Source organism: Lactuca sativa, chromosome 6, assembly GCF_002870075.4.
Source record: "Lactuca sativa cultivar Salinas chromosome 6, Lsat_Salinas_v11, whole genome shotgun sequence".
In the NCBI taxonomy this organism is placed as follows: domain Eukaryota; kingdom Viridiplantae; phylum Streptophyta; class Magnoliopsida; order Asterales; family Asteraceae; genus Lactuca; species Lactuca sativa.
In genome coordinates, this window is record NC_056628.2 from 112,016,906 (window position 1) to 112,040,716 (window position 23,811).

The window sequence follows — 23,811 nt, forward strand, 5'->3', positions numbered from 1 at the left end:
CTTAGAAAGTGAAAGTGGTTAAGATTTGATTAATTGAAGTCTGAAGATATAGCAGTCATCTGGATTCTAGATTGGCTTGAAAATAAACACATAGATACAAAAACATATATTCCTTTATGGTAACAGGAAAAAAAATAATCATTATGATTTTTATTGTCAAACATGATTATGATTAACATTGCTTGTGATTTATAATCACCTTTCATTCTCACATACACATAATAAGCTTATTTCTCAATTGAATATATATATATATATATATATATATATATATATATATATATATATATATACACACACACACACGTACCTTCGAATGTATGTTGTGTCTATCCATAAGGATTTCAAATTAGACCTTTCTAGAATTCAAGACAATCATTGTTCAAATTAAAAATCGTACTCTCCAAGCAATCTAGATAAAAGGTACCTTAAACCTTATAAATAACCTAAGCTTATAATGTAAAAGTCAAGATACACATACCCTAACAATTTTGCTATAATTGTTATTATTGTCCTTACGAAATATTGAATTTTCCATCTAAGCGTTTTCTCGATTACCCCAATTGAAATTGTTGCAGGTAACAGTGAAGATCTGAGCAACATGTATGCCTCGTACATGTTGTGGGCAAAGGTACTCATCATTAGCGCAATCTATAGGACCCGAACATAAAATCAAAAGGAGAGCATGACTATAGAGATAGTGTCACTTCAAGGGAAACCATTAATAACTTATGGGAAAACTTGAGCCCTCATATTGGTAAGTAATCTAGTTTTCACATCCGAACTATCAATCATAATGCCCACCATGTCAATCGTGACATCCGTGATACTAGTTGTATCATCCAGGAATATAACACTAGGGAATATGTCGAGGCCAAATTGTTTAGCACAAGACACAACATCCATAAATCATCCAAACACACCCCAAGTTTTAATGTGTTACCCATTCTATCTAATTAAATTGGCACAACTCAGTTCCAACCTTAACTTTAGTCCCCTAGCATGCCTACAACAATGATGTTCCCTAACCCTAATATGCATGCTCTTATGATGTTCCCTAGGCATGGTTTTCAAGCTCTAATAACTTACCACACCACTAACATGTCTACTCTTAAGAAATTATAGTCTCAAATTTTAGCATCCAAAAGGGTTTTAAATGACAACTTTCATAATTAGAAGGTGCATGTGGCTAAGCTTTTATCCATTGTAGATCTAGCAATTAGCAATCATCTAGACTGGATTGCATGTATACATACAGATACAAGGATGTCCTTCTTTTATGGTCATATGAAAAGATAATCATTAAGATTTTAGTGGAAAATATGATTATTATATAATATTGCTTATGATTTATAATCACCTTTCTAATAGGATGCATTTGTAAAATCCCCAAAATTCTATGTGAAAATTTCTCTTTAGATTAATAAAAAACAACCATTCGTTCAATATAGAAATCTCATTAGAGTATAAAAACATATCATGTAATCATTAGAGTACAAACAAGCCAATCATGCAGAACACTAGTGGATGCGATACAATCATGTAGAGCTCTTCCCCTTGGAATCGAAAGTACCTGAAACCATAAACATGAAACCGTAAGTACACAGCTTAGTGAGTTCCCTAAAATACCACATACCATACATAAATCAGGCCCTGCTTGACATTCATCAGGCCCACCCGACATTCATCGGTCCCTACCCGGTATTCATCGGGCCTCGCCTGGTATTCATCGAATCTCGCCCAGCATCGGGCCCCGCCCGGCTAAGAGGCCACATCATTAATACATAATGAGCCTCGCTTAACATACATAATATGCAAGAGTCATAAATACATCTATCATCCTACAAACATAATTCAATAGGCCGATATTGGTGCCTACGACCTACGAGTACAGTGAAGAGACTCACTTTGATCGGTAAATGGATAGATCTTGCACACGACTTGTTGGTGCGAAGGTCTCTCTAGCTAAACATATGCACAAACGAAACCCTAATAAGCAATTTAGGTAATAGTTTACTTAACGAGTCTAAAAGCCAATGTCGATTCCTATTTGGGCAAAAAAACTAGTTTGACCTTCCAAGTCCTCAACCCCTCACAGTTGACCAAAGGTCAAACTGGTCAAAAAGTCAACAGTCAACGCCCAGTTGACGTATGACATACGTAATCAAACTATGCCTTGCATAGTGGCACGCCCTGCATACTACGTTGTTAAGCCAACCAACCATCTATTACTTAGATCTGGTCCTAGTAAATGTCTAGGGTGATAAAGTTCCTAACTTTATACCTTTACATGGCTTAAAAAAAGAACAATCCCAAATCCCAAGTCCAAACACACTCCAATACCCAAACACTCATACATGAAAGGATAGGAGTGACTGAGCTCCTATTTTTATCACTCTACAAGCTCAAGAATGCTAGAAAATGCCAGTCATGAGGTTTGGAGTTGCTCATACTCACTAGACCCAAGATTAAGGGAAAAAGAGCTCATAAAACCCATAATAAGCTAGATATATCTAATGAATCATCAAGGTTCAAGCTTTATACCTCTTGGAGGATGTTGAAGAAGATTAGAGTCTAGATATACGAGCTTTGGACTCCCCAAACACACCTTGGATGACTTCCTTCTTCACAAGACACATAGTAAAACACTCCAATGCTTCAAAATCCTCACAAGATGGATAGGGTTTTGAGTTGTAGGCTCAAGAAGGTGGAGGCTAATAATAAAAAGGACCCTAAGGGGTTAGAGTCCATAAATAAGGCTCAAACCCCCTAAAATTAGGGTTTTTACTCTGCGCAATTATGCCCAACGTAACATAGGCTATGCCTTGTGTGGGATGCTAAACATGTGTCCCAACCTTTAGCCACTATACCATGCGTACTTAAAGTGTGTGCCACATAGTGCAAGGCTCCCATTTTCCAACTCAACTTCAAACAACCATAACTTCTTCGCTTTAACTACGTTTTCGGCGTTCATTATATGCATGGAAAGGTATTGGAGAGCCCCACAATCTTATATAGTTATTTTTGGCTTATAACATACCGAACTAAAACCATAATCCATGCAAGAAGTCCGATATATAACTCTTACCTATCTACCCTTCGATTCCAACACATAAATCAAGGGATTAGATCTCACCACCAACATTATCAACCTTCAATAAGGTCTAAACTTTATCTTCTTCAAAGCTGAAAGCCTGTTCTTGATCGAACTTCGGTCCACAACCCCGAATTAATAAATAACTCAAAACAGGGTGGTACAACTCTCCCCCACTTAAATTAGATTTTTTCGTCGAAATCATTCATTACTACTTCCACTGCCACACTAGTTGACCCTCTTCATTTAATGGTATCAAAGCCCATTCATAGAAGAAATCACTCATCCTGACGATGAAATGAACCTTATTATTCTATCCTTAACCAACGAAAGAAAACCCAATTGCTCTGCCTGAAAACTAAAAACCTTAAACAATGTCATGTAACGACCCAAATTTTCATCGGTCATCAAGGTTAGCTTCTGTTACTTGAAAATTAGTTTTCCTTAGTGAATTTGTTTCTTTTATGATAAAAAACAACAATGATACTGATAAAATAGATAAATGTTATTTTATACCAAAGAATTAATATTGGGGGTAAATAAGATAATTCTAATGAAAAAAAATGATTTTTATGAGTTGAGGGGTTAAGGTGTCATTTACAAGAATCTAATTTGTAAAAATACTAGGGTTAGTGTAAAAGAGGTACATTATGGATAATTAAGGGGCTAGATGGCAAAACTTGGAGTAACCCCCAAGGAGAAGGATGGATCCTTCTTCTTGTGTCCGTTCCATCATCACATGGTATAAGGAACGAAAAAAAACGATCAGGGCAATTTTCCTTTGTGCACCGACGATCAATGTCAAAAAAAAACGTCAGGTGGCTTTGTGCGTGAGGCTGTGATGAACTGAGAGAGAGGAGAGGGAAAATAGGTCTTACCTTGTCGGTCCTAGGAGGCATAGTAGGCTGCAATTCCTGGCTAATTGTGGTAAACAAATTCTCTTTAAATCTTTTTGTGGTGTTACTTATGAAATTCCTTGTCAAGTGAAGATTTCGGTTGTCAATTCTCTTCCTAATTGATGATCATAATCTCATCTTCTTCTTCTTAGGAACCTTTGAAGGTTCTTATGATGAAATTTCACTTGTGTTGGGTGTTTATGATGGCTCAATTGTTGTCAATATTTCTTATGAACACCTTCAATAAGTTTATTGTTCAAGTGAATATTTTGATCAAAGTTTTAGAGTCTCAATTTTTGTTGGTGATTTCTAAAACTTATGTTAACTTCCACCATGAATCAATTGAGTATTTTTCTGTGATAGAATCATGTTTTCAGTCACCCAATAAGCCTCAAAACTATCTCTGAAACTCCTTCCATGAGACTTGGTGGTGGAAGAAATCCAAATTCCTAGTTGTGCAACCTACTTTGCTTTCCACCAAATGATATGTACATTGATGAGTGGGTTGTGATTGGAATTGATATTTTTTATTGGTTGACATTTTAATTCTGTTAAGAAGTTAGTTTTCAACCTTTATGGGTGTTCTTAGTGATGGCTTAATAGGTTAAGTGGTCAAAAGCCCTTGAAATCCAAAGCTTAAAAATTCAGAAAAAATTACCAATCTGTCCCTGTATTGGAAAAATTATAGAAAAATCAACATGGGTCGAGTTAATGGTCTGTAAGATCTCAAAGTTTTCATTTTGAGCCTAGTTATCCATGAATTTTTCCAATACCTGTTGTTGCCTCCAACTTACGTGAAAATCATCATTTTCACCTGCTGGTCAGAATTTAGCTGCATTGATAAGCATTTTTGTAAAAATGATATAAAATTGTAGAAAAATAGAAGTTATACAGGTTCCAAGTGTACTAAAACAACTCTAAACAGGTAGATTTTTTGGGTCCAAAACTGGGAATTTTAATTGTTAGTTGATTTATGTGTTTGGGTTATAAATTTGTCATCTTTGGCATTGCAGAACTCCAATAACCTTGTTATTTGAAATGTAATAAGGGTAAGGGTGATACTTCAACCAATACAAGACTTGAAGTATGAGATGGTCACATATTTGGAAAAAGTGAGTCAACTTTGCGGTTTGAAAAGTACATTGCTAGGAGTATCCCATATCTTAGATAGATTGGGATGAACAAAGTTATCTAGGATATATGTGCCCCTTTTCATGATTGAGTTTTATGCCGTTATTGTTGAAATGTTTAATGGGTAATGATATCTAGGGTGTTGCAAGCTAGACTCTTCTTTGTTTGGTGTGAGATGTGAGCTAGGGTCATGCTAGATTGAGTGTTGTGTATGAACATTATATGATGTAAGCATGTTAATTCTTGTTTGCAAATATTTGTTCAAAATGTTTTAGAACAAGCATGCTAGTGTTGTATCAACTTCATAGATGTGTTGTGTATGAAAATAGTGTGTGATGTAAAATGTAATAACTACATAAAATTACATGTTTGCATGAAAATAACCCTTAAAGAGGTAACATGTTAATAAAAGAAAATTCATAATATTTACATGATTACTCGAAAAGGGTAAAAGTGTAACTCCTTATTTAATTAATCATTATTAAATTAAAAAGGGGAACACCCTAGTGGGGCAAAGGTTAGTAACCTAGAAATAGGTACATACCCAATCCGAATATTATGATGGCCTAGTGGGTTTAATAATACCTATAGGATAAAGAGCTTAAGCGAACTTTGATGCCGAATGGTTTTTCTAGACAACCACTCGGGAAATGGTCTTGCTACACCTTGGTATATCGGGACTGGAGTTATGTTGGTCAAGCGGTAGGACCAGCGCAAACATCACGTGGGATTTGGGTGGTGTAGCTTGTTTGAATTGCCACCGCTCGTACTAATCCTTAACGACAACGGATGTATACGTATGTGCACAATCAGAGTAACGAACGCAGCGCACCGAGAGAAAAGATTACGGGTGAGAGACGCGCCTCACTTTGTGCATTTGGTCGTGTCGGTCACGTTAATAGGAAAGGGGGTCTTACTTTGGGGTTTTTTACGGTGAATAAATAGACCCTAACTAGGAGGTATACTTTAATAATTACAACGATGCTAAGCGGTGAGTAATTATTAATGTAAAGCGGAGAAGAAATATTATATTAATATTTAAGCGGTGAATCGATAAAATAAAATTAGTTACATCGGTGTTGAGGAGAGTAACTAAGAAATGAAGCTCTAAAAAGTAGTACTAAAATACATTGACCTAAACCTGTTTTTGATATGCGGTACGGTGTCATTATGTATTGCTTGTGAGTCTTTGACTATGTGTGGATTTTTGTGTGAATCAATCTATGATATGTGTGTTCTCTTAACACTATGCTATATTAACTCATGTAGCTTATGCTAACACTTGTTCTTTGCTTGCTAGTTTTCTTTGTGTGTTGGAACAGGTAGTTTGACATGATGCCTTGGTGAGGATATGAGCTTTTGGGTAGTCTTAGTTAGTATCTTTCGTTATGATACCGTTTGAACATGTTGGGTTTCATCATTATGTTTTTGTGAACTTAAATTTTTGATGGGTTTGTTTTGACATGAAAGTAACATTGGTGATATATATATATTTTTTGAAATAAACATAATAAGACTTCGCAACGTATTCTGTTAAACAATGTTTTGAAAATAAAAAGAAAAAAAATTTGGGTTAAAAATCACCATTTTAAGAGTTGGTATCAGAGCCATGCTGTGATTGAACTGAATATAGATGACAGTGTTTAGACTCACAATGTAGACTTGCTCAATTAGGTGCTCTGGGATTCTTAAGGGGGGAAGGGTGTGTGCTGAGAGTTATAGGGTAATTTTATGTAACCTCCTGAATTTTCGCTTTATGTGATTGTTATATGTACTTAAAAATTCTTTGTTATTTAGGAACATGTCGCATGTTGAGGGGAATGTCAATGTTAGAGGAGCTGGTGGGGGCAGGACAACCACACACCTGAGATGTTACCATTTGCTTTTCAGGCCCCACCAGTTGGTTGTCTGCCATGGGCCCAACCAACCCGTAGCGAGTGCAGCAACCCGTAGCGAGTGCAGCACTATGAGTGCTGCTATCATTGTTGACCTTCAGAAGCAGCTGAAGGCACATGATCAAGACATGGAACGGATGCACCAGGCTATGCGAGATGCGAGACTTTTACAGCCGGAGGACGAAGAAGAGGAGAATGAGGAGCCACAAGAGGTGATAGCTGAGAGCCACTCAGTCACCCAGGGGTGGAGCAGGGAGCCTACTAGAGAACGTGTTATGGGACGGGGTAGTTCCTACAAATAATTCACTTACTTCAAACCCCCTATCTTTAAAAGAGGAGAAGACCCACGATTGTACATGCAATGGTTATGCAAGATGAGGCAGATTTTCCATTCAGGTGACTTAACTGAGCTACATAAAGTCAGTTATGCAGCACTAAAATTAGATTGTTATGCACTATAGTGGTGGGAGGCATTAGAATATGTTTTACCTGAGGCTACACTTCAAGCCATGACCTGGGAGGCTTTCAGCCAAAAGATTCAGGTGCATTTTTGTCCAACGCGGCAGATAAGGAAGGTCGATCGGGAGTTCCTTGCACTGGAGAAAGATACTATGTCGATTGCGAAATACAATTCAGTTTTCTCTGAGAGGCTACAGTTCGGTAAAAGTTACTGCGCCACCAATGCAAAACAGGTGGAACATTATGTCGAGGGATTACCACTAGAGTATCAATCTATTCTGAGGCAGCGCCGCTCCTTGGCAGCTGTCATGGATGAGGCTATTCGTATCGAGGTTGATTTGACCACACTTGGGCGCATCGTGATTAAGGGTGGGGAGAAGAGGAAATGGGAGGGTTTGTCTGAATCCTCAAGGAAGAAAAAAAGGGTCACCAGGGAAAGAAGACTGATTGGTCTAATTTTTGCATAAGGTGTCATGCAACACATAGAGGTCCATGCAATGAAAGTACTATGACCTGCAAGTGATGTGGAAAGGTAGGACATAAAGTAGCGGAATACAAGAATGAGCCGATTTGCTACAACTGTAGGCAGATAGGACATATGAGTGGTCAGTGCCCAAAACTGAAGGCTGATGTGGGTGGAAGTGGTAAGAAGACACAAGCACCGAAGGTTCAGGCTCGAGCTTTTTAGATGACAAGTGAAGAGACCAGACCCGGCGATGAGGTTATTCTCGGATCTTTTACTATAAATGATATGCCTACTAGGGTACTGTTTGATGCTAGTGCTAGTAAGATATTTTGTGTCTCCTATGTTTTGTGCTCGGTTCATGTTACCCCGAAGTCCTCTAGGTTATGTGTTAGACATTGAGATCGCGGTAGGAAATGTTGTTCCTATATATGAGAAGTTTGATGGGTGCGCCATATTTCTTTCTAATCAAACTTTTCCCGTGACTCTGATTTCGATCGGGATCAAGTCGTTTGATGTCATCATTGGCATGGATTGACTGTCTGCTAATCGAGCTGAGACTCTCTTTGCTGAAAAGCGCATTCATATTCCAATCTCTGGAGGAGAGCCTATCTACGTTCGTGGGGAGAAGTCTCCAGGATCTCTTCCTCTTATCTCAGTGATGAAGTCACGAAAGTGTATCGCGAATGGTTGTATGGTTTTCTTGGCTCATGTGGTGTAGATCCCTAAGAAGACTACGAGTCTCTCTGATGTGGAGGTGGTTAGGGAATATGTGGATGTTTTCCCTGATGAGTTGCTAGGTTTACCACCCACACGTCAAGTAGAGTTTCAAATTGATCTCATTCTGGGTGCAACCCCTATAGCTAAAGCACTCTACCGTTTGGTACATTTAGAAATGGCAGAGATGAAGTCTTAGCTACACGAACTTCTAGAGCGTGGATTCATTCGATCGAGTTCCTTGCCTTGGGGAGCACCGGTTCTCTTTGTAAAGAAGAAAGATGGTTCGATGAGGGCATGTATCGATTAGAGAGAGTTGAATAAGGTCACTGTGAAGAATAAGTATCCCTTCCCAAGAATTGATGACCTTTTTGATCAACTTTAGGGTCCAAGTCATTTTATAAAGATTGACTTGCGATCAGGATATCATCAGGTACGAGTTAGCGAACAAGATATACTCAAGACAGAATTCAAGACACGCTATGGACATTATGAGTTCTAAGTGATGCCCTTTGATTGATGAATGCTCCGGCAGTGTTTATGGACCTGATGAATCGGGTGTGTCGACTATTTCTAGATAAGTCAATCATTGTTTTCATCGATGACTGTTAGGTCACTTTTTATGGTTTGGGCTAGGTATCTTTATGTATAAGTCTTGGTAGGGTTTTGTTCTTGTTGCTTTAGTGTTTGTGGCCGTGTAGGTGTTCACGGTCGTGAAACCTGTTTGCGGTTAGTCTGCCACTATATATAGGAGTATGTCTGAATGTTGTCAGAGACGTTGCTGAGAGTTGTTCACGGTGCTGTGTGTGCGTGCTCAAGGTGTACTTGACGTTTTATGCAATAAAAATGTGCATTGCTTGACTAGTCCTTTTCTTTACTCCATTCTTGTTTGTTTGATTGATTACTTGTTTGATCACTGGTTTGGATCCTTGGATTTGGGACTCTACAATTGTTTGTTTGATTGATTACTTGTTTGATCACTGGTTCAGACATGCTAACGCAAAGAACCTGAATTGACTTGCAAAGAATGAAATAGTGCGTGGGCTTCCTGTCAAAGATTTCATCACGTTTGAAAACTGTGTGGCTTGTGCTCAAGGAAAACATCACAGAAAGCCACACCTGCCAAAATAGGTTAATTCGATCAACCAAGTGCTCCAATTGTTGCATATGGACTTATTTGGTCCGGTCAATGTCCTTAGCATCAACAAAAATTCATATTGCTTGGTAATGATACATGATTTCTCGCGGTTCACGTGGGTCTTCTTCTTGTCCAACAAGGCTAGGATTGCTGACCTGATTAAGAAGTTTGTTGTGATGATAGAGAATTAGACCAATCACGGGGTGAAGGCGCTCAGAAATGGCAACAGGATGGAATTCAAGAATGCCTTTCTTGATCATTTTTGTGCAGAAAAAGGGATAATGCGACAATACAGTGTCGTTTGCACACCGCAACAAAATGGTGTTGCTGAGCGGCGGAACCGAACACTGCAAGACGCAACAAGGACGATGTTATGTGACTCTAAACTTCCGGTTTTCTTTTGGTCCGAGGCAATCAACATGACGTGCTATGTTCAAAATCGTGTCCTGATCAACAAAGCTCAGATGAAGACCCCGTATGAGATTCTCTACGGTCACAAGCGATCTGTTAGTCATTTCTATATCTTTGGCTATCCTTGCACCCTCCTTCATCTGGAATCCAACCCCAAATTCAACGCCAAGGTTGATGATTGTTACTTTGTGGGTTATGCTGCTCGCATGGCGTACAGGGTCTACAACAAGAAGAAAAAGCAAATTGTAGAATTCTTCGACGTGCATTGGTTAGAGGAGAACGAGATGGACACCCGAGTCGGTCTGGATTGGTTATTTGATTACACATCTCTTTTCAAATTGTTCATTGTGTTTTCAGATGATTTGTCTGGTTCCTGCTCCGGTTCGAAGGAAGTTATTGAAGATGAAGAAGAAGAAGTTGTGTACGGACCACCATTGGTGCCTTCAACGACTCTTGCGGTGGATGAAGCTATTACAAGTACTTCCTTAGGTTCACCATGCCAAAGAACCAATCCCAATGCTGAAGCTACTCCTCATACACCTGCAGAAAGAGACTTCATGATCAGAGACACTTCCGCTGCAACTCAGACTTTCATGGAGTTACTATTTCCCGAGCCGATTGCTAACAAGTATGTGGCCAGCACTTCAAATGATTCCAAATCATCTGAGGTGTATGATACAGCAGATGACGGGCACATCAACATCAACAACCTTCCCGTAACCCTCAATGACATCAGCCAGGAGCTTCCCACCAGACTTCAACGTGATCACCCGATTGAAAATGTCATTTTTCAGCTAGGCGATGGTGTTAGAACGCGAAGTCAGAGTGGAGACGTCACCACATGTCTCTATTCTTGCTTCATCTCTCAACTAGAGCCAAAGAATGTCGATATGGCGCTGAATGAGCCCAGCTATGTTGATGTAATGCATGAAGAGCTGAATCAGTTCGAAAAGTTGGGGGTTTGAAAACTGGTTGAATTACCTAATGGCAAGTAGTCCCTTGGCACGCGTTGGGTTTATCGAAACAAGCAAGATGATTCAGGGGTTATTATGTGGAATAAGGCGCGATTGGTTGTCCGTGGATTCCGAAAAATAAAGGGTCTAGACTACATTGACGTTTATGCATCGGTTGCTTTCTTGGAGGCTATTTGCCTTTTCCTCGCATATGCCTCTTATATGAGCTTCACGGTTTACCAGATGGATGTCAAGACTGTCTTCCTGTACGGCACTGTGAAGGAAGAAATCTACGTTGATTGACCTCCTGGGTTTGTCAACTTAAAGTTTCTGAATCACTTCTACAAGTTGGACAAGGCTTTATGTGGGTTACATCAAGCTCCAAGGGCGTGGTATGAAACTCTTACGAAGCACTTGCTTGAGCATGGATATACACGGGGGTCAATCGATTAAACCCTGTTCATTAAGCATGTTGGTGCCGATCAGATTCTTGTGCAAATATACGTCGATGACATTATATTCGGGTCAATGAGTCCACAGCTATGAAAGGAGTTCGAAGCCGTGATGAAGAAGAGGTTTGAGATGAGTTCTCTGGGGGGAAATGACCATGTTTTTGGGGCTTCAGGTCAAGCAAGATTCAATCGGAATCCTGCTCCATCAAGCCAAGTATGTTGACGGTATACTAGAGAAGTTCGGGTTCATAGATGCAAAACATGCCTTGACGCCGATGGTCGAGCGACCCGTGTTCACTCCATATCCTGAAGGCGCATTCGTAGATCAGACTGAATACAGATTGATGATGTAGCTAACCGTGAGCAGGTCAGACATCATGTTCACGGTCTGTCAGTGCGCACGTTACCAGGCTAATCCTAAACTCTCCCATTTAATTGCAGTCAAAAGAATTTTTCGGTATCTCAAAGGTAGCCCCAAATTGGGTCTTTGGTACCCGAAAAACTCCGATTTTGATTTATATGCTTTCGCTGACAGCAATTATGGAGGGTGTAAACTTGATAGGAAATCAGCTTCTGGGGGCCGTCAATTTCTTGGTGACCGGCTGGTGTCCTAGCAGTTTAACTAACAACAAATGATGTCTACCTCAACGTTAGAGGCGAAATATGTTGCTGCTTCTGCTTGTTTTCTCAAGTCATATGGATTCAACATCAATTAATGGAGTACGATTTGGACTTTCTTGAAACTCCTATATTTTGTGATAACAATGCTACAATTCAAATTGCTAAAAATCCAGTACAACACTTAAAAACCAAGCACGTCGACATCAAAGTGCATTTTATCAGAGATTGTTATGAGCGTTCGCTTATTTGGTTAATGTAGCGGGTCTGTTCACAAAACTGTTTAACAAAGCTCGATTCGATGTGCTTGTTGGATTTTTGAAAATGATACGCTTTGAAGACTGATTTTTGTTTTTGGGTTAGTTTAAATTTGCGCATTTACTTTTCATTCTCCTCTATGCACATATTTAGGGGGAGAAATAAAAAAAATAAACAAAACAAAAATCAAAAAAATCAAAAATAAAAAAATATAGTGTTTTTCATAGCGTATCGGTAGGTCATGTGTTGGGAAATGATATCAATATGTGATAACAAGCAATTTGAATCTGTGTAAGGTACCAAAGTTGAATTGTCTAGGCTCGGGGTTCAATGCACTGGTAGGCACGAAAGGTTTAATTGGACTTGACCAGGCATAGATGAACTTAAGGAATCTAGAGACTCGACAAGTCTTGATCTAGATAGATCCGTTTAGCCTGACAATACGACGCTCGGGTAGGTTGAACAGGGAGATATACATGGGAATTTACGGATTACATTAAATAATCTGTATCTAGAACCGTGGTTAAATTTTTCATCGGTGTACGGACTCTGTCCTTAATTCCGGTATTGACTAGGCAATGGGGGAATTCCGATAAATTAGGTCTGTAGAAAATTATTTTCTTTCTTTCTTACTGTCAATCATATGTTGCATCCTTTGTGTGATTGGAACATATCCAATCTAGACTTCAACATAGGCAACTCTATTTCTTTGCATCTTCTATCTATGCAATTCTTTCTGTCTGTTAGCCAAATGCTGTCTCCTTTGCATGATTGAAATAGATCCGACCTGGAACACAACATATGCATCATTCTACTTCTCAAACTCTCGACTTCAGGTTAGTTATATGTTAACCCCTATGCATGAGTGGAAAAGATCCGACCTGGGTATCTAACATATGCAGTCTAAATCTTTCTTCTCTCCTAATAGTTGTTTGCTCACCTAAAGTAAGGAGTATCTTGGAAGTTCTTGATTATCAGGGTATATCAGGAAGTGGGAAACATGTTCTAGTACAACTAAAATTGAACATTTAATATGTTGTCTGTAGATCTCTCTGCTTAATTTAGGTGGACAACAATATTCTTGATCGTCGTCAACTAAATGGCCACTTAGGAATATGATCTAGGAACATAGGTTCAAATGTCTTGTCATTTGTAGTATAGTGGACCACAATACCGACGATTGACCAAATCTATTCATGAAGGGGGAGGCACCAATAAACTGATTCAGGCTGTCTAAAAACTTTGATACCAAACTCACAAAAATATTGTTAGCATTGATGAAAGAGACATTAGTGTTAATTCATTTTAATTTCAATTTTATTTTGATAAAAAATCAAAAATTAATATATATATATATATATATATATATATATATATATATATATATATGTAAGTTTAAATTTTTAGATTTTACTTTATTTTATTTTTTAAATCTTCAAAATGCATTATTTTTAAATATGTTGTGGTATTGGGCTTGGATTTGAAGCATCTTGGGTTGCAACCCATATGGATGGACCGGGTTTTAGATCCTAAGTATGAAGGGTGGGGTTTCTGGCTGTTTACCCCTTTACCCACATTTCCGAATTACGGTTGTGAACCTCTCCAGACTCTCTCTCTCTCTCTCTCTCTCTCTCTCTCTCTCTCTTCGTTGATCTTGATTAATCTCTTAATCGTGTTTTTCTGTCGAAATTGTTTGTTGCTCTATGTAGAACAAAAATGGCTGCTTTGAAGATCTCCGAAAACCACAATGTTGCTGTTTTTCTTATGGATCCGCCACTAGCTCTCAGCGACTTCAAGTCCATGATTCATGGACTGAAGAAGTGTTGCTTGGCTTATGCTCTTACTGCAAGTCCAATCATTTACCAAGAGCTGGTGAACTAGTTTTGGAACACCGCTGCAGTGCTCAAAGAAGATGGTGAAGTTGTCTCCGTGGATGCTACTGTAAATGGAAGGAATGTCTCAGTAACCGAGCAAGTCATTCGTGAAGTTCTCCAGATCGATGACCAGCCGGGTTTTCCATTTGAAATCACAATGGACCAGATCGATGAAATTGTCGTTCGTATGGACTACGAGGGTGTATTTCCTCCAACTATCAAGAAATTACTGCCACCCTACTGGAGGTTTTTGGTCCATGTCTTTGTGAGTTGCATTTCGGGAAGAAGAGCCGAGGTTGAGGAGGTCTTGTTGCACAACACAGGAGCAATTGCTGCTTTAGCTGCCGGTGTAGACTTCAATTTTTCAAAGTTCATCCTGAATGACATGGTAGGCAACATTGAAGGCAAAGGAAAAGACAAATTCCTCATGTTTTCGAGGTTCCTTCAGATGATCTTTAACAAGAAATACCCGAAACTTGAGATGAAAGGAGAAACAATTGATCTGAAGTCCCTCGGCTCTAGCACATTTGGGCTTATGAAGTAGAATAGAAAGGGAAGTTTATGTTTCAGGGAAAGTATCCATTGGTGAAATTTGGAAAATTCGCAGAAGTCAGTGATTCATCCGCGACTGAAAGCTCATCAACTCATGAAGAATCTGAAGATGATGTGATCACTGCTTCTGAAAAAAAAAGAGCCCGTTACTCTTGTTGCTATAGTTGCTGAGGAGCATGCTCCGGTATCAAATGAAGAAGCAAATGAAGATAATGATGATGATGAGGAAGGTGATCTTGAGAAAGGATTGATGGAAAATATAGTAGAGGAAGATTATGAAGAAGATACGGGTTTATGTGGTCATTTATCTGGCTTTGAAAATGATGAGATTTCATTTAGATTTGAGCATGGCGAGTATTGCCTTATCAAATGAGGAGCTGAAATCCTTCTTTGACAATGTCGATGAAGTTGCTTAACCGACAATGGAGTCAGGGGGAGTTAGTGACGTTCAAAAAGTAATGCCTCCTGCCTCCAAACAGATGGCCGAAACTACAAAAATATAAGATACAACTTCAAGGATTCCTTCCTTTCATGTTGCTATTCCAACCTCTTTTCCATCTCTTGTGATGTCATTTGCCTCCCAGCCTATGTTAAAAAGAAGGCGAGATGACCTGAGGCCGGGAGTGCTTGTTAGGGATCAAGAACCACCAGTGTAACCACCTACCACAGCTGCTACACCGCTTCAACCTACCCATGAAGAACCAAGCAATGTCAGATCTTTTCATGAAGTCGAGCTCCTGGGGGCTCTCCTCCACGACATGTGCATGCTGCTGCCTCTGAGAGGCTTGCCACGTTGTTGGCACAACAAGGTTCAGTCCCATCCCCTCATGACAAAGGTATATCTATTGGGGAAGGCAGTTCAGGGGGAGCAGACCCATCCGTGTCAGAGCTTAAGGAAGAAATTTGTGAGCTGAATTAGAACATCATTGAGAGAGATGTTTTAATTGATAACCTTAAAACCCAAGTCTCGGAGCTTAAAGCAGACAATTCTCTGAAGACAACACAGATCTCTGATTTACAAACTCACCTTTGAGCTTTGACTGCCTGTTACTTCAACCTCAAGAATAAGCGGGCTATGGAATTTGGTGACAAATTCAAATCATCTGTCGGAGAACCAGGCGGAGCTGAGACATCTACCATTGACCCTGCCCAAGCTTCATAACAAGAACCCCTATTGATCCTCCCATTGTAAGAACAACTCGAGTAGTTGATCGATTTGAACATGAGCCAGTTCAAGCTCCTCACATAGTTGATTTTAATTGAGCTCAACAAACATCATCTTATAAGAAACAAAAGTGGATGTTCAAAAAGAGCTCAGATCAGAACGTTTGTGTAGGCCAACCCCAACTCACTGTAACAGAACTCAAAATGAAACAATTTGGTTCCAAGTATGGTGATCGGTCAGGAATAGTGGCGTGGGGTTTCATGACAAATTGAATTTGTGGCTTGTGAAGCGCAGAAGTTCGAATGTGGAGTATTACAAGGACAAACATGATTTTTGTTCATGAACGAGAGTTGATCTTTCTGAACTTGCTAATGCTCCCTTTGCTAATCCATCCAATGATCCATAGGCAACAGATTTCAAGCTTTTTCTGTAGAATCAAGTGAAACAGGGGTTTGCTAATATGAAGATTGTTGAATCTTTCATCAAGAGCTTCCCAGATGTGCTGGATCCAAAGACCAACGAGCCTTTCAAGACGGTGATGTGGCCTCCTACTAACCAATTGAGACAAATTCCTATTATGCAGAACTTCCAAGATGGTTCACTAAGAAATATGATTTACTGGGTCTATGATGAAACCACAGCTTCTGATGTCATCAGATTTCTTGAAGGTGTATTTCAGATATATGAAAAGAAGGATCTGCTTCAGTTTGGAAAATAGGATATACACTATCTGGCTCAACATCAAATCCATGTTGTTGAAGATATTTTTGAAGTTGCTGCTAAGGAGTATACTTCGATGACTGCAGAGATTATCGAGAAGGAGATGTGGCTTGGTTCTATGGGGAGGTTAGATGTGCTCATAATCAAGAAAGACTGAATCAATGCTAGCCCCAAACCAAGGGGGATATTGTTAGGTTAGTTTTTATGGTTTGGGCTAGGTTTCTTTATGTATAAGTCTTGGTCGGGTTTTGGTCTTGTTGCTTTAGTGTTTGCGGCCGTGTAGTTGTTCACGGCCGTCAACCATGTTTGCGGTTGGTCTGTCACTATATATAGGAGTTTGTCAGAGTGGTGTTAGAGATGTTGCTGAGAGTTGTTCACGATGTTGTATGTGTGCTCAAGGTGTACCTGATGTTTTATGCAATAAACGTGTGCATTGCTTGGCTAGTCCTTTTCTCTACTCTATTCTTGTTTGTTTAATTGATTAATTGTTTGATCACTGGTTTGGATCCTTGGATTTGGGACTCTACAATGACATATTGGTGTATTCTCGTAGTTCTGAAGATCATCGGAGGCACTTGAGAGAGGTGCTAGACACACACCGGAAAGAGAAACTATATGTGAAGTTTTCAAAGTGTGAATTCTGGTTGAGAGAGGTCCAGTTTCTTGGGCACATAGTCGAGTAAGAGGGAATTAAGGTGGATCTAGAAATGATTGAAGCAGTGAAGAAGAGGCCGATACCAAAGACTCCCACTAATATTCCGAGTTTCTTAGGTTTGGCAGGTTATTATTGAAGGTACATCCATAATTTGTTCAAGATTGCAGATCCTCTAACCAAATTGACAAGGAAGGTAGAGCTTTTTGTTTGGACTAACATAGGAAGAGGAGGCATTTCAGACATTCAAGGGTCTTCATTGTGAGGGTCCTATTCTCTCTCTACCTGTAAGGAATGAGGACTTTGTGGTTTATAGTGATGCACCATATTCGGGTTTGGGATGTGTTTTGATGCAGAGAGGGAATGTGATTGCTTATGCTTCCCGATAGTTGAATAGTGTCGAAATGAACTACTCAGTACCTGACTTAGAGTTAGCACAGTTGTATTTGCACTTAAGATGTGGCATCACTATTTATACAGGACGAAGTATATGCTATATACTGATCATAAGAGTTTACAACACATCCAGAATCATAAGGAGTTGAATACGAGACGATGGATAGAGTTGTTGGCTGATTATGATTGTGAGATTAGTTACCACCTTGGGACAGCTAATGTGGAAGTTGATTCCCTAAGCCGCAAGGAACCAATAGGAGCTTATCAACTTAAAGCTATGGGGGTGGTAATAGTTCCAGACCTTTTTGAGAAAATTCGAGTTGCTCAAGAGGTGGGTTTGTAGGAAGAGCTTGTAAAAGAAGAGGTTATGGTTAAGCAGCAAGCCTTGTTGGTGGATGATCACTGAGGACTTAAGATTTTTTGGGGCAACTTTAGGTCCCCAAGGAGGGTGGGGTGCGTGAAATCTTGCTTTGAGACACTCATATGTCGAACTATTTGATACATCCGGGAGGAAACAAGATGTATCGGGACCTGAAAGTCAATTATTGGTCGCCAGGAATGAAGAGAGAGGTAGCGAAATATGTAGTCGAGTGTGTGACATGTGCTTTAGTTAAACATTACCACCAGAAGCGTTATGAAGCATTGCAGCAGCCATAGATTCCAGAGTGAAAATGGAATAATATTACGATGGATTTTGTTACGAAAAGCGCACACTTTTTGGCAACCAAAGATAATGAAAAATTGATGGATTTGGCGAAGATGTACGTCATGGAGATTGTTACAAGACATGGTGTACCATTATCTGTAATCTCTTACTGAGACCGCCATTTCTTTTCGAGGTTTTCGCAGAAACTACAGGAGGAATTGGGTACGAGGGTGCATTTGAGTACAACTTATCACCCTCATACTGACAGGCAAAGCGAGAGGACTATCCAGACTCTCGAGGATATGTTATGTGCATGTGTTATTGAGTATGGTGGGTGTTGGGATACTTACTTACCTTTGGTGGAGTTTTCCTACAACAACATGTAACATGCTACCATTGACATGGCTCCGTATGAGATGCTTTATGGGAGGAGGTGTCGGACACCTACTTGTTGACTAGAGCAAGGAGAAAAATAGTATGTGAGCTCGTAAATTGTGCCGCTTACAGAGGATAAAGTGAAAATAGCATATCAGCGGTTGTGTGTAGCTCACGAACGTCAGAAGAAGTACTCAGATAGGAAACGTCAACTGAAAACTTTTGAGGTGGGTGAGAAAGTAATGTTAAAAGTCTCACCTTGGAAAGGTATTATTCGTTTTGGCAAGCTGGGTATGTTGGGACCACGCTACATCGGACCACTTGCGGTGTTGGAGTGAGTCAGAGACCAATCCTACAGGTTCGAGTTACCACCCGAGCTTGCAGGAATTCACGATGTCTTCCAAGTTTGCTACCAAAGGATCTATTTGGCGGAGGAAGATAGAGTACTACCATTAGATGAGCTACGAGTGGATGAAACGAAGCAGTTGGTTGAAGAACCAGCAACTATATTGGTGCGTGAAACCAAGCAGTTGCGCAAGAAGAGGGTGAACTTGTGAAGGTTCTTTGGAAGAACAAGCATGGCGGAGATATGACATGGGAGCTTGAGGATGACATGAGGGCTCCTTACCTATTGTTGTTCGTTTTGGTTCTTGATTCCTAGACGGAATCTTCTTAAGGTGGGGAGGATTGTAACAACCCAAATTTTCATCAGTCATCAAGGTTAGCTTCTATTACTTGAAAACTAATTTTACTTAGTGAATTTGTTTCTTTTATGATAAAAAAAACAACAATGATACTGATAGAATAAATATATGTTATTTTATACCAACGAATTGATGTTGGGGTAGATATGATAATTCGAACGAAAAAAATGGTTTTTTGATGAGTTGAGGGGTTAAGGTGTCATTTATAGGAATCTAATATGTCAAAATACTAGGGTTAGTGTAAAAGAGATACATTATGGAGAATTAAGGGGCTAGATGGCAAAACATGGAGTAACCCCCAAGGAGAAGGATCGACCCTTCTCCTTGCGTGTGTTCCATCATCACGTGGTATAATGAAGGAAAAAACAATCAGGGCAAATTTTCCCTTGTGCATCGACGATCGAAGTCCAAAAAAGCGCCGGGAGGACAGGGAAAAAAGGTCTTACCTTGTTGATCCTAGGAGGTGTAGGAGGTTGCGATTCTTGGCCAATTGTGGTAAACAAATTCTCTTCTAATCTTTTTGTGGTGTTAATTATCAAATTCCTTGTCAATTGAAGATTTTGGTTGTCAATTCTTTTCCTTATTGATGATCATAATCTCATCTTCTTCTTCTTAGGAAACTTTGAAGGTTCTTACTGTGAAATCTCACTTGTGTTGGGTATTTATGATGGCTCAGTTGCTGTCAAAATTTCTTATGAACACCTTTAATAAGTTTATTATTCAATTGCATATTTTGATCAAAGTTTTTTGGAGTCTCAATCTTTGTTGTTGATTTCTAAAACGTAAGTTAACTTCCACCATGAATCAAGTGAGTATTATTTTGTGATATAATCATGTTTTGAGTCACCCAAATGAGCCTCAAAACAATCTCTCAAAGTCCTTCCATGAGACTTGGTGGTGGAAGAAATCCAAATTCCTAGTTGTGCAACCTACTTTGCTTTCCACCAAATGATAGGTACGTTGATGAGTGGGTTGTGATTGGAATTGATATTTTTATTTCTTGACATGTTACTTCTGTTAAGAAGTTAATTTTTACATTAATGGATGTTCCTAGTGATGGCTTAATGGGTTAAGTGGTCAAACCCCTCGAAATCCAAAGCTAGAAAATTCAACAAAAATTACCAATATGTCCCTATATTGGAGAAATTATAGAAAAATCACCAGGTGTTGAATTAATGATCTGTAAATACTCAAAGTTTGAATTTTGAGTCTAGTTTATCCATGAATTTTTCCAGGACCTGCTGTTTCCTCCAACTTAGGTGAGAATCACCTTTTTCACCAGCTGGTGAGAATTTAGCTGCATTGATAGGCAGTTTTGTAAAAATCATATAAAATTGTAGAAAAATCGTTTGGGACTTCAAAAGTACTTTCTAAAAAGATAAAGGTCTGAAATTCTGTAATATGAAATGAAAATGGAAGTTATACAGGTTCGAAGTGTGCTAAAACAGCTCTAAACAGGTGCCTATTTTGTGTCCAAAACTGGAAATTTTAATTGTTAGATGATTTATGTATTTGGTTATAAATTTGTCATATTTAGCATTATAGAACTCCAATAAGATTGTTATTTGAAATGTAATAGGGGCAAGGGTGATACTTCAACCAATACAAGACTTGATGTGTGGGTTGGTCACATCTTCGGCAAAGGTGAGTCAACTTTGTGGTTTTAAAAGTATATTGTTAGGAGTATCACATATCTTAGATGGATTGGGATGAAAGTTATCTAGGATGCATGCGCCCCTTTTCATGATTGATTGTTTTGTCGTTGTTGTTGAAAAGTTTTATGGTTAATGATATCTAGGGTGTTGCATGCTAGACTCTTCTTTGTTTGGTGTGAGATGTGAGTTAGGGTCATGCTAGATTAAGTGTAGTGTATGAACATTATGTGATGTGAGCATGTTAATTCTTGTTTGCAAATATTTGTTCAAAATGTTTTATGACAAGCATGCTAGTGTTGTATCAACTTCATAGATGTGTTGTGTATGAAAATAGTGTGTGATGTAAACTGTAATAACTGCATAAAAGTACATGTTTGCATGAAAATAATCCTTAACGAAGTAATATGCTAAGAACAGAAAATTCATAAAAGTTACATGATTACACGAAAGGGGTAAAAGTGTAACGCATTATTTAATTAATCATTATTAAATTAAAATGGTTAACACACTAGTGGGGCGAAGGGTAGTAACCTAGACATATGTATATACGCAATCTGAATATTATGATGGCCTAGTGGGTTGAGAGATACCTATAGGATGAAGAGCTTAAGCCAACTTTGATGTTGGTCAAGCGGTAGGACCAACGCAAACATCACGTGGGATTTGGAAGGTGTATCTTGTTGGAATTGGCACCGCTCATAGCAATCCTTAACGACAATGCATGTATATGTATGTGCACAGTCGGAGTAGCGAACGCAACACTCCGGGAGCAATGATTACGGGTGAGAGTCGCGTCTCACTTTGTGCATCGGGTAGTGCCAGTCACATTAATTGCGAACGGGGTCTTACTTTGGGGGTTTTGTGGTGAACAAATAGAGTCTAACTAGGAGGTATACTTTAATAATTACAATGGTGGTGAGAGGTGAGTAATTATTAATGTAAAGCGGAGAAGAAAAAAAATATTATATTAATATTTAAGACGTGAATCGATAAAATAAAATTATTTACAGCGGTGTTGAGGAGAGTAACTAATAAATGAAGCTCTAAATAGAAGAACTAAAATACATTAAGCTAAATCTGTTGTAACATCCCAAAATTCAAGGCCAAAAATTTCATTTTTAAATACATTATTATATAAAACCATAAGTATAAAAACATTCATATTAATATCTCATGTCAAAACCAAAGTGTCAATAATCAAAACATATTATCATAAAACCATATCAGAGTGTAATCCCAAAGATCTCATGTGCGGAAAACATAGTGTGATGCGCTGCGATCGAGTCGGCTCCTTAAACACGAAGTACCTGAAACCAAAACTGAAAACCATAAGCACGAAGCTTAGTGAGTTCCCCCATCATACCACATACCATACAATCACATATCATACATACTGCCAGGCATTTATGGGGTGCCCGTCCTACCCGGTACGACCTTTCTTGGGTGCCGACCTACCCATGTCAAGCCATTCTGGGGTGCTAACTACCCATGTCAAGCCATTATGGGGTGCTGACTACCCTTCAGTCCTATCGACCGAAACTCGGGGATTATTTCACCCCTACTACTACCACTATCACATATCATAACATAACAGATTATCAGACATATCTGGGGTGTCTGAACTACCCTTCGGTTCTAACAACCGAACTCAGGGACTGCTCCCGTCCTACTACCTCTAACTCATATAACAGATCATGCTAGCATATAAACATAACATCACATACTGTCAGATGTATCTGGGGTGTCTGACTACCCTCCGGTCCTAACAACCGAACTCTACTACTACCACATACAACATAACATGCTAGCATATAACATATCAGGTAGTAGCAAACCTAGATGATATCACAGAGACAATCATCTATCATACGTCTCCTACTGGTGGGCCGACATTGTGGCCTTAGACCCACCGCTACTGGAAGGTAACTCACCTCACACTGTTGAAGTCCCGAAGACACAATCCCACACTTGCTGAAGTCCCGCAGACTCGACCCCAGCTGCTGGCTGACAGACTCCCGAACTGTCAACAGCAAAATAACACCCAATTAATAATTGGGTCCCAATACATAACCATACGTACATTCTTTGGGTAATTACTACATTACCCCTCACTTGGCTTATTCAAGCCCAAGGCCCAATCCGTAGGCCCAAAGTCAATTAGGAATCAAAGCCCAACACATGGCCCAATTTTCCAAATTGGGCCGAGGCCTATACATGGTCTCATTCTGAGGCCCAACATCATATAATCATTAAGGCCCAAACTATGGCCCAATTTTCCAAATTGGGCCCAAGCCCCTTACATGGGCCTTACCCCAGGCCCGTTAAATTATTCTAGTTCATTGGCTTGACTTTGGATGGCCCATTAATTACCTAACCCTCAAGGCCCAAAAGAAAAGGCCAACAATAAACCCAAGTGAAATTAGGGTTTCACATAAAATGATGATTAGGGTTAAGTTTCCTACTTAACCCATTAAGGACTTAATCCATTAAGGACTTAATCTATGAAGAACTTAATCCATTAAGTCTATTATCGCTTAGATTAATCTTTGCCAAAGTTTATTATTTAATATCTCAAGTTATTAAATAA